Here is a 20,820-nt window from a genome sequence, read left to right on the forward strand (position 1 = left end):
AGGTCCCGATTCGATTCGATCTTCGATTTTCGATTCGATTTTCGATCCAATTTCGATTCAACACATTTAGGCATATTTGAGTTACATTAACAGGTTTTGTTTACATATGTACAGATGTTCAGAGAACGAATGTGATAATTGTACAAAGAACACTCATTATTAAAAATATTTGTGTATTTTGTTTACATAAATAATTAATCCAAAACAGAAAACAGTAACATTCAACAGCCAGGTGTATGTTTACATTACATTTACAATGTTGTAGCATGTCAGACAAATGAAATAATAATAAAAAATGAATGTTACTGTTTTCTTCCATTTGTCTGACATGCTACAACATTGTAAATGTAATGTAAACATACACCTGGCTGTTGTACAGCTTATGCCAAGTTTACACTACACGACACTCTGATTAACACGTGGTCACTGTAATGTTCACACTACACGACTGATCGGCGATGGGGAGTTTTACACTACACCATCCATCACCAGGGGGAATCACAGGCGAGCTTCTCTGGTCTCCAAAACTACGTTTTGTCACGAAAACACACGTGAGAAGTGATGAAAGGTTTAATGATACCACGTCCAAACATGCACATCAACAAGTAGCGAGCAATCAAAGTTTGTGCGCTGATGAAATAAATGAATCTGAGTGGATTTGGCAACACGAGCAGCATGGATCGTTCTGTAGTGAGTTGGAGGTTAATAAATATTTTGTTTTGTAGAGAACGATCTCGCGTGTGCTGATGTATTCTGATAGAAACTATATTGCGCTCCACCACCTGTTTCCAACCTCTCCCCTGTGTTTCCCCTCGCTGTTTCTCACATTGATTGAGAGCCGAGTTTTGATCGCAGAGCGAACACCGAGTTCCTCCCGAATCCAGAGCCGAGCGAAAATCAGTGCAAAAAGTTGTGTAGTGGTCATAACTTGAGCTTCTGCCATGCTAAACTGATGTGCAGGTCAGATCTCGTTGCATGAAAAAACAGTGGCTGGTCACGCGAAATTAAAGGGGGTAACAATAGTAATAGATTTCCGTGTGCACCGTAAAAAGGGGCGTATTTAAAAAAATCTATCTCGCATTTATATGAATCGATATCGGATCGTTCAAATAAAGATCGATTAAAATCGAAAAATCGATTTTATAAACCTACCCCTATCTTTGACTGTTGTTTACTAAAACTTGAGAAATGAAATGTTTACTATGGAAGCACTTCTGTAAGTCGCTCTGGATGAGAGCGTCTGCTAAATGCAGAAAATGTAAAATGTAAATGTAATTAGAGATTTAAACGGTCCTCTATTTACTACAGTCTGTTTGAAACAGCTGGGCGTACAACTAGTTGGTGTGGAGAACATGTTAACACATACAGTGTGCTATTATTTCAAGCTTATCAAGTACATGCTAGTTTACTTACAAAAAACTCACAAAGTACAAATTCTTCATCATTCTAAACAAACCATGTAGTACAGGACATTACCGCTTACCTAATGCAGTAAGAAACAACTCTCCCGAACAGGGACTTGAACACTGGACCTCAGATTAAAAGTCTGACGCTCTAGCGACTGAGCTATCCGGGCTCTGCAAGATACCTCAATCCTCACAAGGACATGTCCACAAGGATGTGACTTCAATTACAAACTTCAACATACACTGCCTGGCCAAAAATAAAAGTCACCAAAAAACCCTTAAGAAACACTTCTTAGTACTACATACATCAGTTGTATTCCACAGAGGTCAGCATGCGATGAAACTTTGATAGTAGATTCAAGATTCAAAGTAGCTTTATTAATAACAGACATTTATTTATTTATTAGTAACGGACATCGTTTTACTTTCTAACTGTGTTCATATTATGCTATCTAGTGGACGATTTAATAGCCTACAATGAGCACAAACAGGGTTTGAGTTCTTAATAAATAATAAATAATCTTAATAAATAATCGAGTCAGTTAAAAACCCAACAAGAAGGCTGTACCTAATACACTCATACCAGAGAAAACACACCCTAACATGCTAGAGCCGTTACAGTGCCAAAAACATTATTTGGTCAGTTGGAGATCTCATATGGGGCTCCCTTTCTATTGATACATGGTTTACAGCCTAGTGACAAAGTGTACAGTGCAGCAGATGGGTTACAGTCAGTAAATTTACCAGACATAATAATTTGTGAAAAGATTAAGCATTTTGTACAAATATTAGTCTGTGTGGGGTGGGAGTGGAGTCAACAGTGTCCAAGCTAGACAGAATGGTTTTAGCAGTCTAAGGCACTGTGACAGCTCATGCTTTACACAAATTTACGTCTTTAACCCTCTACCATACATAATAATGTGAAAAGATTAAGCAGTTTGTGCAAATCTTAGACCATGTGGGGCGAGGGTGGTATCAATGGTACCCCAGCTAGTCAGGATGGCTGAGCGGTCTAAGGCGCTGCGTTCAGGTCGCAGTCTTCCCTGAAGGTGTGGGTTCGAATCCCACTTCTGACAGCTCATGCTTTAAACAAATTTACATATTTAACCCTCTACCATACATAATAATGTGAAAAGATATGCCATTAATAATTTATAATCACTGATTTGTGAGATATCAGCAGTAGTAGGTCATGTTTAACTGGTTTAATATTGTTTAAGCGCTGATTATCGGCTGTTTTTCGTGAGTATGTTTGGGCGGTTTTCCATGCATTTTGGCGGGCTTTTAAATGCGCAATCTGGCAACCCTGGCTGAAGCGTTCATTCATATTTTAGAGCGATATATGTTTGTATGCTAGAATATAAATAACATCTTTTACAAACTGCTGTCTATTTACATTGACATTTTCTCTTCTGTCTAAACATTTTTGGAATTGGGTTTGTAAAAGTAAGCGATATTGTGGATAATATATTTAATGAGCTGAACTAAATGAGAGAAGCGCTAACGGTGTTGGAAGAGTCTAAAAGGGTTTGGAACATAGTCGTATCATCATAGCAGTACAACACAGTTTTGTCCGTAGCATCCGAAAATATCCAGAAGCTAATATACACAAACTTTTCTTTAAAAAATAAACTTACCTTGTTAATAAAGTATGACCTCAAAATCTAAACAAACACAGTATCCGCTGCTGCAGTCTCTACACAAACTTTTCTGCACTGAAATCTCAAGGACACATTTTATGGATATTACGGTAATGCACTGAAAAACGCGTCCTACAGTCATGCAAGCACATACAACAGTGTGTGAGTTTACACTAATCAACCATAACATTAAAACCACCTCCTTGTTTCTACACTCACTGTCTATTTTATCAGCTCCACTCACCATATAGAAGCACTTTGTAGTTCTACAATTATTGACATGACCACCACAGAGCAGGTATTATCTAGGTGGTGGATCATTCTCAGCACTGCAGTGACACTGACATGCTGTTGGTGTGTTAGTGTGTGTTGTGCTGGTATGAGTGGATCAGACACAGCAGCGCTGCTGGAGTTTTTAAATACCGTGTCCACTCACTGTCCACTCTATTAGACACTCTTACCTAGTTGGTCCACCTTGTAGAGACAGTCAGAAACGATCGCTCATCTATTGCTGCTGTTTGAGTTGGTCATCTTCTAGACCTTCATCAGTGGTCATAGGACACTTCCCACAGGGTGCTGTTGGCTGGATGTTTTTGGTTGGTGGACTATTCTCAGTCCAGCAGTGACAGTGAGGTGTTTAAAAACCTGCAGCGCTGCTATGTCTTATCCACTCATACCAGCACAACACAGGAGAGTCCTGACCATTGAAGAACAGCATAAAAGGGGGATAAAAAAGCATGTTGAGAAACAGATGGATTACAGTCAGTAATTGTAGAACTACAAAGTGCTTCTATATGGTGGAGCTGATAAAATGGACAGTGAGTGTAGAAACAAGGAGGTGATTTTAATGTTATGGCTGATCGGTGTATACTCACCATGTATGCGTGGCTTTCCTCCGGATATGAAAACGTGCCAGTAGGTGTAATTGCTGCTCTAAATTGCACCTGTATGTGTGAGTGAGTGGATAAATTAGTGTGTGATGCTTTGCGATGGTTTGACGCGCCCTGTCCAGGGTGTATTTTTGTCTCGAGCCCGGTGTTCGTGACACTGGACCCACGCTTGCCCTGTAATGCTGAATATCAATACAGGCAAATGAAGCGCATTTAAAAAAGCTTTAAAGCATTCTTGAAAAATGATCAGGCCAACCTTTTTAAAAAGTAGATCCAGATGACCTGTTGACTGAAATAGTAGATCCCAAGCCACAGAAGTGTGGGCACCAGTTTTACATTGGCTACGTTTTAACAAGACGTACCAAGAATGGCCTGTAGATGGCGCACTGTGGTCGTTTTTAAAAGCAAGCCAATTATGCCACCGAACTTAAATATGTACAATACTTTATAATGTATCAATTGTAACAGTATCAAATAATAAAACATTATAAAAAATTATAAGTTTATGCGTTTCTGTCAAAACAAAACAAAAAAGGTATGTAAACAAAACTGTTTGAGCGTAAATAGGGCGTTACTGACATTGTAACACGGACAGACTAGCCTTATGGTTGATGCTGCAACGAATTTTACCCTAATTTCATCTTTTCAGATTGCAAAATGATCATAATGTTTGTGTACTGGAGAATGTGGGCATCGATCCCACTACCTCTCGCATGCTAAGCGAGCGCTCTACCATTTGAGCTAATTCCCCTTACACAAAACTTTCCTTTACCCTTTGTAAATTCTAATGTACTAACAGAGTGTTCATGCTGCATTATAAAGTGAGGGTGCAACATGTTTAAGCTCACGTACTCTTTTCTATATTATGCGTTGCTTTTCATTAAAATGTTATGTGCATTTATACGTGGCAAAATAAAAAAATCCATAAAAATCAAATTGAGTTAGCAGAGAACCTTAAATTATCCTAAATGGTTCTTCAAGTAGAAACAGTTCTACCAAGAACACCTAAAAGAACCCTTAAGAAACACTTCTTAGTGCTACATACATCAGTTGTATTCCACACAGGTCAGCATGCGATGAAACTTTGCTCGAAACAGACATCGTTTTACTTTCTAACTGTATTCATATTATGTCATCTAGTGGACAATTGAATAGCCTACAACCAGCACAAACAGGGTTTGAGTTCTTAATGAATAATTATTAATCTTAATAAATAATCCAGTCAGTTAAAAACCCAACAAGAAGGCTGTACCTAATACACTCAGACTAGAGAAAACACACCCTAACATGCTAGTGCTGTTACAGTGCTAAGAATGATCCACCCAAAATCATTATTTGGTCAGTTGGAGATCTCATATGGGGCTCCCTTTCTATTGATTTTTGGTTTACAGCCTAGTGACAAAGTGTACAGTGCAGCAGATGGGTTACAGTCAGTACATTTACAATACATAATAATGTGAAAAGATTAAGCAGTTTATGGGTTCGAATCCCACTTCTGACAGCTCATGATTTAAACAAATCTACTTCTTTAGAGGACACAGCCATCAGGGAATACAGTTTTCATCAAAGGGTGAACATGGTCTGCAACAATGCTGAGGTAGGTGGTACGTGTCAAAGTAACATCCACATGGATGCCAGGACCCAGGCTTTTAATCTCTGAGAAACTGAATCATGTATTCATCCTGATCTTGCTCTGTTTATTGTTGCAGCTCTGCTGGAGGGTTATTTTTTTGGTGTTTGTGGTGGTGGGGTCTTTGTTCCCATTTTGGTTTATTTAGTATATGATGTACTTTAAATCCATTTAAATATGTACTTAAATACTTAAATATCCATTTAAGTATGTTTATTCAGCGTCCATTTACATTGTTACAGCAGTATTTTATGACAAAAATGGAAATGTTCACATTATTTAAATGGATGTAAAGTACATCATTTACTAAATAAACCAAAATGGGAACAAAGACCCCACCACCACCACCACCACAAACACCAAGAAAATAACCCTCCAGCAGAGCTGCAACAAGAACAGGACAATCTCCTACAGGTCCAACAAAATCAAAGAAAAAATGCACTTCATAAAAGACCTCACATTGTTCGTCCTAAAGGCTAAGATCAAGGTTTTAAATAAACTGAGTCTGTGATGGTTTAAAAACAACGCATAATATAGAAAAGAGTACGTGAGCTTAAACACGTTGCACCCTCACTTTATAATGCAGCATCAACACTCTGTTAGTACATTACAATTTACAAATCCTAAAAGAAGGTTTTGTGTAAGGGGAATTAGCTCAAATGGTAGAGCGCTCGCTTAGCATGCGAGAGGTAGTGGGATCGATGCCCACGTTCTCCAATGCCGAAACATTATGATCACTTAAGGGCAACACATAATATGAAAGTCGTTGCTCACTGAAACGCTGCATCAAACATTAGGTCAGTCTGTAAGTGTGACAGTTATGCTCTATTTTTACTCAAATCGTTTGGTTTAAAGACCTTTTTTGACTTGTTTAAATTGACAAATGTAGCGCCCCCTAGCACACCTGGCTGTATTTGGAAAGCGCTCCCTGACTTCTTTTATTTGTTTAAGAAATCTCTTTCTTTGTGGTAATGTAAGGATTTAAAAGGGCCACTACTTATCAGTACTTACGATTATTTTATATTTAAGCTATACTCTTATTTAAACCGAAAAAACTACTTCAATTACCCTATATACAGTATATATGTGGTACTAACCTTGCACAAAAAAACCTGCGACTAACACCATTTACAGTAGCTGTATTAACATTATCCCTGACTCACATACCAAACTTGTATACGTTAATAATACTTAAACAAATTAACTATTTACTCATTTACACAATCATTAATATGCATTTCAAACCCCAATATATTTTACAAAAATGTTATAATACAGATTCACTCAAATTGCCATCAGTAATATTCAAAATATTATCAATCTCTCCTAAGTTAGGTAAATAACTAACTAAAAAAAGGGTACCCAAAATTACCGTTGCAGGCCTGATCCAACCTAATAGTCCCAATCAGCACAGATCACGAAGTATATTTGGTCGGTTGTGGTGGAGCTGTCCACGTTCTTTGTTTACATGGATGAAACAGAAAAAATCCACCAGTCTTTTTCCTTTTGATCTTGGATGAATCAATCAGAGTTCATCCGATGCTTTTAATCCACTGTAATCATCACAGCTGCTGAGGAAGCGTACTGCCTTCAATGTCCATGCGCGTAAACTCAAGAGACGAAGTTCACGGCTGATACAGCATAAACAATGTCACTAATCGACTGCAAGATGTTAATATAAGACTCACTGTCCGTTTGTCTTAACGCATCAAGAGAGATAAATCCTAAACAGGTGTTTTACCCGCTTACATGACACTTGTTTCTTCTTTTCCACCCACTTTCTCTCGCTCTTTTCCCGACCTGTGACAGTTCATGCTGATTGGCTTAAAAATAAATCAAGGGAGGGCTATACATACACTTTACTTTAAACAGCATAAAACAACCAGAACATTATTTACAGAACAAATAAGAACAACTTATTTACTAGTTATAAATTAACATAAACAAAATATTAGTAATCTCCAAATTTTAATTGGGCTACACAAACACACAATAACTTATAATTCTCCAATTTTGAAATGTCTCGGAGTTTTATCTGAAATGACTTTTTGTTAAAGTAGAGGTATGTGACTTTTTAATGGTTTTTCTTCTGGTGAAACTGCTTCATAGAAGATGAACAGCTGAAACTCACGACATTCCCTTTAAAATGCAGCATCAACCCTTAAGTCAGTCTATCAGTGGTACAAAGACAGTTTTGATTGGGTTTAGATCGTCCTAAAGGCTGCGATAAATAGAGTCTGTGATGGTTTAAAAGCAAGGTATAATATAGAAAAGAGTATGTGAGCTTAAACACGTTGCACCCTCACTTTATAATGCAGCATCAACGCTCTGATAGTACATTACAATTTACAAAAGGCTAAAGGGGGTTTTAAAGGTGCTTTAAAGGTGAAGGCTGTTGCTGTTTACACACAAAGAAAAACCTCTCTGGAGGAGAATTTTGCACGATTGTTTTCCAGTCATTAAAATGTAATGTGCATTTATATGTGGCAAGAGAAAAAAAAAATCCATAAAAATCAAATTGAGTTAGCAACGAACCTTGAATTCTACTAAAGGGTTCTTCAAGTAGCAACAGTTCTACCAAGAACACAAAAAGAACCCTTAAGAAACACTTCTTAGTGCTACATACATCAGTTGTATTCTAGAGGCGACCGAATCACAGCCGTGATGTTATTCGCGATAACACACTCCCTCTCGTGTTCTATTGCTTGATTCTAACGCAATATTAACTGTATTCATATTATTCCATCTAATGGACGATTGAATAGCCTACAACAAGCACTAACAGGGTTTGAGTTCTTAATAAATAATCCAGTCAGTTAAAAACCCAAAAAGAAGGCTGTACCTAATACACTCATACCAGAGAAAACACACGCTAACATGCTAGTGCCGTTACAGTGCTAACAATGGTCCACCCAAAAACATTATTTGGTCAGTTGGAGATCTCATATGGGGCTCCCTTTCTATTGATATATGATTTACAACCTAGTGACAAAGTGTACAGTGCAGCAAATGGGTTACAGTCAGTACATTTACCATACATAATAATGTGAAAAGATTAAGCAGTTCGTACAAATGGTGGTGTCGATGGTACCCAAGCTAGTCAGGATGAGGTCTAAAACGCTAAGTTCAGGTCACAGTGTCCCATGAGGCGTGGGTTCGTATCCCACTTCTGACATCTCAAGCTTTATACAAAGTTACTTCTTTAGAGTCAACAGCCATCAGGGAATACAGTTTGCATGAAAGGGTGTACATGGTCTGCAACAATGCTGAGGTAGGTGGTACGTGTCAAAGTAACATCTACATGGATGCCAGGACCTTGGTTTTTGATCTCTAAAAATGTGAGAAATTTAAACATGTATTCATCCTGATCATAAAGTATGTTTATTCAGCGTCTATTTACATTGTTACAGCAGTATTTTACAATTGAAATGTTCACATTATTTAAATGTATGTAAAGTACATTGTATACTAGCTGTTTACTTTTTTCCCTAAGTAAAAACTGTCATTACCTCAACATGTCATTACCAACACATAACTTCTTGTGATGGTAAAGACACTTAGTGATGGTAATAACAGGTTTTTAGTTTCACCATCACTATCTTATTAACTCTTTAATAATTAAAGCTAATTAAAGCTAAATAAGCATAATGGTTTTATTATACAAGGAAACATTAATTTTCACTGATTAGTCAATATGGCCCACAAGATATCAGCAGAGATCCAGTAAAATATCAGTAATTACATGAAAAAGAAAAGGTAAGCTTAAAGTAATATCACAACCTTCAAAATGGGAACAAGGAAGCATCGTAAGGGGAATTAGCTCAAATGGTAGAGCGCTCGCTTAGCATGTGAGAGGTAGCGGGATCGATGCCCGCATTCTCCAGTGCAGATACATTATGATTATTTAAGGGTGTCATGTAATATGAAACTCGTTGCGGCATCGCTTAATGAAACGCAGCATCAAAAATTATGATCAGGATTTAAGTGAGTCTTTAAGGCAACAACAAATATGTGGGTATTAATATCTAAAACTCAGCGCATTGTTAGGCTACACATAAATATAGATTTAAACTGTCCTCTATTAACTACAGTCTGTTTGAAACAACTAGTTGGTGTGGAGAACATGTTACACACACAGAGCGCTATTATTTCAAGCTCATCATGTACATGGTATTTCACTTAATAACATCTCACAAAGTACAAATTCTTCAACTTTCTAATTAAACCATGTAGTACGGGACATTTCCGCTTACCTAATACAGTAAGAAACAACTCGCCCGAACAGGGACTTGAACCCTGGACCCTCAGATTAAAAGTCTGATGCTCTACCGACTGAGCTACCCGGGCTCTGCAAATTGCTTTAACCCTCACAAGGACGTGACTTGAATTACAAACTTTAACATACGTTGTCCTGTAGAACAGTTCCAGCAAGAACACCAAAAAAACCCCTTAAGAAACACTTCTTAGTACTACATACATTAGTTGTATTCCACACAGGTCAGCATGCGACATCGTTTTACTTTCTAACTGTATTCATATTATGCCATCTATATTACGGTGGCCCCCTGAGTTAAAACACAATAACATTTACAAAACAAACAAAAGCTGACAACATAACAACAATAAGGAAAAACGCGAATATATTAAGAGACAACACAAATTCTTTAAGGTGGAATGCAATTACATTAAGGGAGAACACAACGAAATTAAGGAAACACGAATACACACTACACTACATCTAGTGGTCGATTGAATAGCCTACAACCAGCACAAACAGGGTTTGAGTTATTAACAAATAATCCAGTCAGGTAAAAACCCAACAAGAAGGCTGTACCTAATACACTCATACCAGAGAAAACACACCCTAACATGCTAGTGCTGTTACAGTGCTAACAATGGTCCACCCAAAAAACATAATTTGGTCAGTTGGAGATCTCATATGGGGCTCCCTTTCTATTGATATATGATTTACAACCTAGTGACAAAGTGTACAGTGCAGCAAATGGGTTACAGTCAGTACATTTACTATACATAATAATGTGAAAAGATTAAGCAGTTCGTACAAATGGTGGTGTCGATGGTACCCAAGCTAGTCAGGATGAGGTCTAAAACGCTAAGTTCAGGTCACAGTGTCCCATGAGGCGTGGGTTTGAATCCCACTTCTGACTGCTAGTGCTTTATACAAATTTATGTCTTTAACCCTCTAACATACATAACAATGTGAAAAGATTCAGCACTTTGTACAAATCTTTGGCCATGTGGGGGTGTTGTTAGTAATTGGCATTAGGACCTCGCAAGCATGTCAGGATGGCCGAGCGGTCTAAGGGGCTGCGTTCAGGTCGCAGTCTCCCCTGGAGGCGTGGGTTCGAATCCCACTTCTGACATCTCATGCTTTATGCAAGTTTACTTCTTCAGAGGACACAGCCATCAGGGAATACAGTTTGCATGAACTGGGTGTACATGGTCTGCAACAATGCTGAGGTAGGTGGTACATGTCAAAGTAACATCCGCCAGGATCCAGGCTTTTGATCTCTATAAGTGTGAGAAATTTAAACATGTATTCATCCTGATCATAAAGTATGTTTATTCAGCGTCTATTTACATTGTTACAGCAGTATTTTACAATTGAAATGTTCACATTATTTAAATTTATGTAAAGTACATTGTATACTAGCTGTTTACTTTTTTCCTAAGTAAAAACTGTCATTACCTCAACATGTCATTACCAACACATAACTTCTTGTGATGGTAAAGACACTTAGTGATGGTAATTACAGGTTTTTAGTTTCACCATCACTATCTTATTAACTATTTAATAATTAAAGCTAATTAAAGCTAAATAAGCATAATGGTTTTATTATACAAGGAAACATTAATTTTCACTGATTAGTCAATATGGCCCACAAGATATCAGCAGAGATCCAAAAAAATATCAGTAATTACATGAAAAAGAAAAGTTAAGCTTAAAGTAATATCACAACCTTCAAAATGTGAACAAGGAAGCATCGTAAGGGGAATTAGCTCAAATGGTAGAGCGCTCGCTTAGCATGTGAGAGATAGTGGGATCGATGCCCGCATTCTCCAGTGCAGATACATTATGATTATTTAAGGGTATCATGTAATATGAAACTCGTTGCGGCATCGCTTAATGAAACGCAGCATCAAAAATTATGATCAGGATTTAAGTGAGTCTTTAAGGCAACAAAAAATATGTGGGTATTAATATCTAAAACTCAGCGCATTATTAGGCTACACATAAATTTACATTTTCAGCAGACGCTTTTATCCAAAGCAACTTACACAATGAGCAATTGAGTGTTAAGGGCCTTGCTCAGGGACCCAACAGTAGCAACTTGGTGGTGGTGGGGCTTGAACCGGCAACCTTCTGTTTACTAGTGCAGTACCTTAACCACTGAGCTATCACTGCCCGAGTGATAAATATAAATATAGATAAATATATAAATATAAATATAGATTTAACCTGTCCTCTATTTACTACAGTCTGTTTGAAACAACTAGTTGGTGTGGAGAACATGTTACACACACAGAGTGCTATTATTTCAAGCTTATCAAGTACATGATATTTCACTTAATAACATCTCACAAAGTACAAATTCTTCAACTTTCTAATTAAACCATGTAGTACGGGACATTACCGCTCACCTAATGCAGTAATAAACAACTCGCCCAAATAGGGACTTGAACCCTGGACCCTCAGATTAAAAGTCTGATGCTCTACCGACTGAGCTATCACAAGTGTGGCGACTGCACTTGCAACCTCTTTGACTTCTATTGGAAAATGCATGTAGACATTGCATACGTAGTTGCTCGTTTCGATCAGCACCTTACCCAGTGGTAGCGTGGCCGAGCGGTCTAAGGCGCTGGATTAAGGCTCCAGTCTCTTCAGAGGCATGGGTTCGAATCCCACCGCTGCCAACTCAGGCTTTTCAACGCCGGCTCCATGTTTACCCACCCAATGCAACGTATACTCAATCACAGTCCCAAGTGTGGCACACGCGATTGGCCCTTTTCGACCCACAACCTTTCTTAACTTTTTTTTTTAAGTAACATGAAACAGTTCGACCGCACTGTGCACACAAACCTTAACTTGGTGTACCTTTGTATCGTTGCTGTTATCTCTAGCATCACTCCGACTACGTGCAACTATGATATAATAGGAAGCATAATAAAAAAAAAAACTTGTACTCACCCAATAACTGTGTTTATACCTAAAATGGAACGCAGACACTGTGAAAACAGCATACGTTCTAAAGCCATTGAGCTTTTAAACAAGCTCAAACACACCGATGCACCACGGAGTCTTAAATTAAGCATACAGCACGATGGTTTAGCAGAAGAAATGTTGTAAGAAAGTAAGCCCTTAAATACTGACCGTCTTGTTGCTCTGCTTGCAAGCTTACTGTAACAAAAGAACGGTCGTGTATCTGATGGGTTAAGATTAGTCGCTACTCCAACAGTTCTTCGCTGTGGCTGGTTAAATGCTGGAAATTACCGCTTACCTAATGCAGTAGGAATTAAAAGTCTGATGCTCTACCGACTGAGCTATGCGGGCTCTGCAACCTGTTTTAATCCCCACAAGCATGTGACTTAAATTACAAACTTTAACATATGTTGTCCTGTAGAACTTCAATTAATGTAAAATGTTTTTATTTCTGTTTCGGCTCTCTTGAAGGTGATTATATAAAGTTTTAGGTGAAGTATGTTGCTGCTTACACCAGTGGCGGAGCCAGACAATTTTCATAGCGGTGGCCAGACTGAGACCATTGCTCACACAGGGGTGGCACAGAAACTGTCTGAAACCTTTTTTTTATGTGGCAAGTTGCTGTGGATCTAGTAGTGTTTTGGTCACTCACTCATTTACCTATACAGGCAGTGAGTGTCATGTAGAATTACATCAAGCCTAGCATAAAAAAAAAAAAGCCCAATTTAGAGGAAAACCGCCCAATCTGGCAACACTCAGGGCTCTAGACTAACTTTTTGCACTGGTTGCACTGGTGTGCCTAACTTTTTTTTTTAGGTGCACCAGCACAAAAGTTAGGTGCACCCAAATTTTCAACCGCATCGCATTTTACAGGTTCACTTTTTTTAATACTGACTTTGATTGATATTGATTAACTAACAATCTGGTCAACATAAAGTTCTTTATTTGAAGCACAATTCTACACGAAAGGTAACTTACTGAAAAAGTGTTGGTAATTAAAGTGCTTCACTAAGCTGAAATTTAAACTCAAGATAAATTAAATTAAAAGAAAATCTCAATTAAAAGTTCAAGTGTTTTAAGGGCTTCAAACTGAACATCTCATTTAATGATAAGAATATTACATATAATTAATGCAGTAACGAGACGCATATTATTGACATACAGTGTATCACAAAAGTGAGTACACCCCTCACATTTCTGCAAATATTTCATTATATCTTTTCATGGGACAACACTATAGACATGAAACTTGGATATAACTTAGAGTAGTCAGTGTACAGCTTGTATAGCAGTGTAGATTTACTGTCTTCTGAAAATAACTCAACTCACAGCCATTAATGTCTAAATAGCTGGCAACATAAGTGAGTACACCCCACAGTGAACATGTCCAAATTGTGCCCAAATGTGTCGTTGTCCCTCCCTGGTGTCATGTGTTAAGGTCCCAGGTGTGAATGGGGAGCCGGGCTGTTAAATTTGGTGTTTTGGGTACAATTCTCTTATACTGGCCACTGGATATTCAACATGGCACCTCATGGCAAAGAACTCTCTGAGGATGTGAGAAATAGAATTGTTGCTCTCCACAAAGATGGCCTGGGCTATAAAAAGATTGCTAACACCCTGAAACTGAGCTACAGCATGGTGGCCAAGGTCATAAAGCGGTTTTCCAGGACAGGTTCCACTCGGAACAGGCTTCGCCAGGGTCGACCAAAGAAGTTGAGTCCACGTGTTCGGCGTCATATCCAGAGGTTGGCTTTAAAAAATAGACACATGAGTGCTGCCAGCATTGCTGCAGAGGTTGAAGACGTGGGAGGTCAGCCTGTCAGTGCTCAGACCATACGCCGCACACTACATCAACTCGGTCTGCATGGTCGTCATCCCAGAAGGAAGCTGACGCACAAGAAAGCCCGCAAACAGTTTGCTGAAGACAAGCAGTCCAAGAACATGGATTACTGGAATGCCCTGTGGTCTGACGAGACCAAGATGAACTTGTTTGGCTCAGATGGTGTCCAGCATGTGTGGCGGCGCCCTGGTGAGAAGTACCAAGACAACTGTATCTTGCCTACAGTCAAGCATGGTGGTGGTAGCATCATGGTCTTGGGCTGCATGAGTGTTGCTGGCACTGGGGAGCTGCAGTTCATTGAGGGAAACATGAATTCCAACATGTACTGTGACATTCTGAAACAGAGCATAATCCCCTCCCTTCGAAAACTGGGCCTCATGGCAGTTTTCCAACAGGATAACGACCCCAAACACAACCTCCAAGATGACAACTGCCTTGCTGAGGAAGCTGAAGGTAAAGGTGATGGACTAAACCCAATTGAGCACCTGTGGCGCATCCTCAAGTGGAAGGTGGAGGAGTTCAAGGTGTCTAACATCCACCAGCTCCGTGATGTCATCATGGAGGAGTGGAAGAGGATTCCAGTAGCAACCTGTGCAGCTCTGGTGAATTCCATGCCCAGGAGGGTTAAGGCAGTGCTGGATAATAATGGTGGTCACACAAAATATTGACACTTTGGGCACAATTTGGACATGTTCACTGTGGGGTGTACTCACTTATGTTGCCAGCCATTTAGACATTAATGGCTGTGTGTTGAGTTATTTTCAGAAGACGGTAAATCTACACTGCTATACAAGTTGTACACTGACTACTCTAAGTTATATCCAAGTTTCATGTCTATAGTGTTGTCCCATGAAAAGATATAATAAAATATTTGCAGAAATGTGAGGGGTGTACTCACTTTTGTGATACACTGTAGGCTACATGACATGACATTATTACATTTTGAGTCAGTTTGTCGCTGATATTTTTAAAGTGCCTTAAAGAAAAGATGAACTGTGTGATGTGACGCGGTAAAAGTAACCCGGACAGAACGAACAACGTTTAACGTGAAATATAAACACCACACGTGAAGTAAATCCAGTTAAACACAGATACATGTGGAGCTGTTAGACTGGGTTTGATGGTTATTTCACACAGATGTTTGTTTGTATCATGGAACTTTAATGATGTTTTATCTCTCGAGTCGAGCGCTGAGCAAATCGGTTATTTAGGTCGAGAGTCGCGGTGAAAGCGAAGCGCAAAACTCTTCTCACGTCAGTGAACTAAAGAAAACAACAACTGAGACAAACACGTCACGTCTTCTTATCACCGATATTTGATTGATGTTTTTACATTAAAACAAACATCTGTAACAGCAGCACAGATGCTCACACATATTCTACACACTCCGTCATGATATTTCGCTGTGTAACGCCCGCCGGTGATGACGCTGGTCCCGCCCTTCACTATCTCTGATTGGTTTAGATTTATAGATATGATTAGATATGGGCCTAATGTGTGTCTGTTGGTGCACCGGAGACTTTCAGAGTCACAGAGACTTTTTTTTCCCCTGGAACGGCTGGTCGCAGATTGACTGTGGATGCTCGTTCACTCACAGCTGTTGAACTCATTTAGCCGCTAATATCCACCGTGTTGTAGGTATTATAGTGTAATCAGAGCGGTAACTGTGGCGCACGTCATCATGCACTTACGTATGCATATCGATCGAATTTGTTTAAAAATCATATCACCGTTATTGAAACATTTTCTATCGCGATATATATCGATATCGAACTATTGTCCAGCACTAGATATTCCCTTGCAATACTTTATCATTTGGCTGCCAACTTGTGTGTAATGATGAGACTCATTTGAACCCCAGAACATGCTAGTGTGAATGCATGGAAAACTAATTTTAATTTTCTTTTAACAATATGATACAGACTGACCAACACTATTAAGCCAAATCAGCATTGAAAATAGACTTTACTTTTAATAGCCTTCTACAATGCTGGAGCTTCTTAAAACGGAATATATTCTTTTAAATAGAAGTGTTATTTAACTGCGATTAAATTGTTTTCCAACAAAATCTGCCCAATTAGGCGGATAACCGCCCAATCTGGCAACACTGGAACGCCAGAGCCAGCTGGCGCCTTTACTCGTAGCTCGCCACAAATACTACTAAATAGTAATAGTAGTACTAGTAGTACTAAGTAGTACTACATCTGTAATTGTGTTGGTGGTTGACATTTATGTCGAGTGTATTACTGCACTGTTTTGGTGGAGAACTACTTCTTTGAGGTGCGCTGTTGAATTGCGTCCCTGTGAGAACACCTGCGTGCAGAAATGCTTCCGCAAAAAAAGTTGCCGGCAAAGCGGTGATGGGGGGGGCCGGAGGGGTGGCCGAAGATTCATTTATGGTGGCCATGGCCACCACTATCCACCCCCTCTTACACACACACAAAAAAACATCTCAGGAGGAGAATTTTGCAGGTAGATTACAAACAGATTCCTTTCTTTCACCTTTTTCCTTTTTTCCTGTATCAATTGCACGATTGTTTTCCAGTCCTTAAATGTTATGTGCATTTATATGTGGCAAGAGAAAAAAATCCATAAAAATCTAATTGAGTTAGCAAAGAACCTTGAATTATACTAAAGAGTTCTTCAAGTAGAAACAGTTCTAGCAAAAACACAAAAAACCCTTAAGACTTCTTAGTCTTAGTTTTTTATTATTTCAAATGCCATTAATAATTTATAATCACTGATTTGTGAGATATCAGCAGTAGTAGGTCATGTTTAACTGGTTTAATATTGTTTAAGCGCTGATTATCGGCTGTTTTTCGTGAGTATGTTTGGGCGGTTTTCCATGCATTTTGGCGGGCTTTTAAATGCGCAATCTGGCAACCCTGGCTGAAGCGTTCATTCATATTTTGGAGCGATGTATGTTTGTATGCTAGAATATAAATAACATCTTTTACAAACTGCTGTCTATTTACATTGACATTTTCTCTTCTGTCTAAACATTTTTGGAATTGAGTTTGTAAAAGTAATCGATACTGTGGATAATATATTTAATGAGCTGAACTAACTGAGAGAAGCGCTAACGGTGGTGGAAGAGTCTAAAAGGGTTTGGAACATAGTCGTATCATCATAGCAGTACAACACAGTTTTGTCCGTAGCATCCGAAAATATCCAGAAGCTAATATACACAAACCTTTCTTTAAAAAATAAACTTACCTTGTTAATAAAGTATGACCTCAAAATCTAAACAAACACAGTATCCGCTGCTGCAGTCTCTACACAAACTTTGCTGCACTGAAATCAAAGGACACATTTTATGGATATTACGGTAATGCACTGAAAACGCGTCCTGCAGTCATGCAAGCACATACAACAGTGTGTGAGTTTACACTAATCAACCATAACATTAAAACCACCTCCTTGTTTCTACACTCACTGTCTATTTTATCAGCTCCACTTACCGTATAGAAGCACTTTGTAGTTCTACAATTATTGACAGGACCACCACAGAGCAGGTATTATTTGGATGGTGGATCATTCTCAGTACTGCATTGACACTGACATGGTGCTGGTGTGTTAGTGTGTGTTGTGCTGGTATGAGTGGATCAGACACAGCAGCACTGCTGGAGTTTTTAACTACCGTGTCCACTCACTGTCCACTCTATTAGACACTCCTACCTAGTTGGTCCACCTTGTAGATGTAAAGTCAGAAACGATCGCTCATCTATTGCTGCTGTTTGAGTTGGTCATCTTCTAGACCTTCATCAGTGGTCATAGGACGCTTCCCACTGGGTGCTGATGGCTGGATGTTTTTGGTTGGTGGACTATTCTCAGTCCAGCAGCGCTGCTGTGTCTTATCCAGTCATTCCAGCACAACACACACTAACACACCACCACCTGAATTTCCTGCATAAATTTGTAATAAAATATTTTCTGCCTTACTCAGCTCTCTGCTTCCTTGTATAGAAATAGGCTAAAAACTGGGTGTAGTAAGTCCTGCTGGCCACAACAAAGGACATTGGATAAATGTTTTGTTTAGAAAGGGTTAAAATTGCTGTACATTTCTGTAATCTTTATAAACTGAAGTTACGACTCATATTGAACAAAACTGATCTCTTACTTTGCTTATTTCCATAAAATGTAAAATATGACATGGCAGCCATTTTTAAAAGAAAGTTCATGAGCTGCTTGCCGCACACCCACAAATGTGACATTACTAAAAAGCTCAGGATGTACTCTATGAAGTACAGTAGTACTCAAATGGATTGCATAAACGGTGCTTGAGTTAGAGATCTCAGACACATGTCAAGTCAAATTTATTCATATAACGCTTTTTACAATGAACATTGTCTCAAAGCAACTTTACAAAATCCAGGACCAACAGACCAAAAACCCCTATTGAGCAAGCCGAGGGCGACTGTGGCAGGGAAAAACTCAGGAAGAAACCTTGAGAGGAACCAGACTCAGCAGGGACCCGTCCTTATTGGGTGGCCTGGAGGATATTTTAAATAAATAGGATTTACACAAATCATACAAACACAAAATTAAATTGAACTGAAAGTTGTAACTAGCAAAAAAATCATGTAAGTTCTTCATTGTTCAGTCCAGTCTGTGATAAAGTCCGTTTATAGTTCTGGACATTTTTGGTGCAAACACGCCAGGTGTCCGTCACATCTAGTAGGAGCAGCATTATTGGCACTGCAGTCTCGACTTGCAGTCTTTAACCTCGAGAGGGTGAACAGGTTTCCGTCAGAGCCACCTCGGGGTAAAACAACAGAAGATGTTGTTACAATGTGAAATCATTAAGAGTAAAATATCAGAGAGTTTTACAGGTTTAGACTCCAGCACCCCTAACTATTACAGCATAACTAGGTTTGCTTCTTTAGTTTGAAAAGACCAATCAAAAGCCTGAGTAAATAAATATGTTTTCAATCTAGACTTGAACATAGAGACTGTGTCCGAGTTCTGACAGCGGATTTCCCTAAGTTTAAAGCAGATCTGTGATGGAAATGTTGTGTTTCAATAAACAATAAAAGTTATCAGGAGCAATTTTGTAAATTTGGGGTTTGCCTTCACCTAGTGGACATTTTCAGAAATGCAATTTATTACAGGTTAGAACATAACATTAAAACAACCTCCTTGTTTCTAGACTCAATGTCCATTTTATCAGCTCCGCTTACCATATTGAAGCACTTTGTAGTTCTACAATTACTGACTGTAGTCCATCTGTTTCTCTACATAATTTTAAAACCTGGAGAATGTGGGCACCGATTCCGCTACCTCTCGCATGCTAAGCGAGCGCTCTACAATTTGAGCTAATTCCCCTTATGAAGGACCTTCCTTTACCATTTGTAAATTGTAATGTACTAACAGAGCATTGCTGCATTATGAAAGGGCCACAATAGTGCAGGATATACCAACTGTTTAGTGCAGTGCAATAACAAAGCAGCTCTGTGAAGCAAGAACTGAAATTATGATGCATGTTATTCAACATAAAATATGTGGGTATTAATATCTAAAACTCAGCGCATTATTAGGCTGCACATACATATAGATTTAAACTGTCCTCTATTTACTACAATCTGTTTGAAACAGCTGGACGTACAACTAGATGGTGTGGAGAACATGTTACACATACAGTGTGCTATTATTTCAAGCTGATCAAGTACATGCTATTTCACTTACAAACATCTCACAAAGTACAAATTCCTTCATCATTCTAAACAAACCACGTAGTACGGGACATTAATGCTTACCTAATGCAGTAGGAAGCAACTTGCCTGAACAGGGACTTGAACCCTGGACCCTCAGATTAAAAGTCTGATGCTCTACCGACTGAGCTACCCGGGCTCTGCAACCTGCTTTAATCCTCACAAGGACGTGACTTGAATTACAAACGTTAACATACGTTGTCCTGTAAAACTTCAATTCATATAAAAAGGTTTTATACCTTTTTCGACTCTCTTGAAGTCACTTAATACACTATATTGCCAAAAGTACTCACTAGTCAGCATGGCCGAGCTGTCTAATGTGCTGTGTTCAGGTCACAGTCTCCCTTGGAGGCGTGGGTTAGAATCCCACTTCTGACAGCGCATGCTATATACAAATTTACATCTTTAACCCCCTACCATACATAACAATCTGAAAAGATATAGTTTCAGTGAGCAATGATGCATTGACTTTCGTATTATG

General features: G+C 38.8%; 4 non-coding genes across 4 annotated transcripts; 1 reads left to right on the top strand and 3 right to left on the bottom strand.

Moving 5' to 3' along the window:
* Positions 1–4,614: 4,614 nt before the first annotated feature.
* Positions 4,615–4,687, bottom strand: trnaa-agc (transfer RNA alanine (anticodon AGC)). The gene has a single exon. It is a non-coding gene; the product is annotated as a tRNA-Ala (tRNA).
* Positions 4,688–9,840: 5,153 nt separating this feature from the next.
* Positions 9,841–9,913, bottom strand: trnak-uuu (transfer RNA lysine (anticodon UUU)). Its single transcript has one exon. It is a non-coding gene; the product is annotated as a tRNA-Lys (tRNA).
* A 2,507-nt stretch (positions 9,914–12,420) lies between these two features.
* On the top strand, positions 12,421–12,502 carry trnal-aag (transfer RNA leucine (anticodon AAG)). The gene has a single exon. It is a non-coding gene; the product is annotated as a tRNA-Leu (tRNA).
* A 7,903-nt stretch (positions 12,503–20,405) lies between these two features.
* On the bottom strand, positions 20,406–20,478 carry trnak-uuu (transfer RNA lysine (anticodon UUU)). The gene has a single exon. It is a non-coding gene; the product is annotated as a tRNA-Lys (tRNA).
* Between the last annotated feature and the right edge of the window lie 342 nt (positions 20,479–20,820).

Source organism: Trichomycterus rosablanca, chromosome 10 (genome assembly GCF_030014385.1).
Source record: "Trichomycterus rosablanca isolate fTriRos1 chromosome 10, fTriRos1.hap1, whole genome shotgun sequence".
Classification (NCBI taxonomy): Eukaryota; Metazoa; Chordata; class Actinopteri; order Siluriformes; family Trichomycteridae; genus Trichomycterus; species Trichomycterus rosablanca.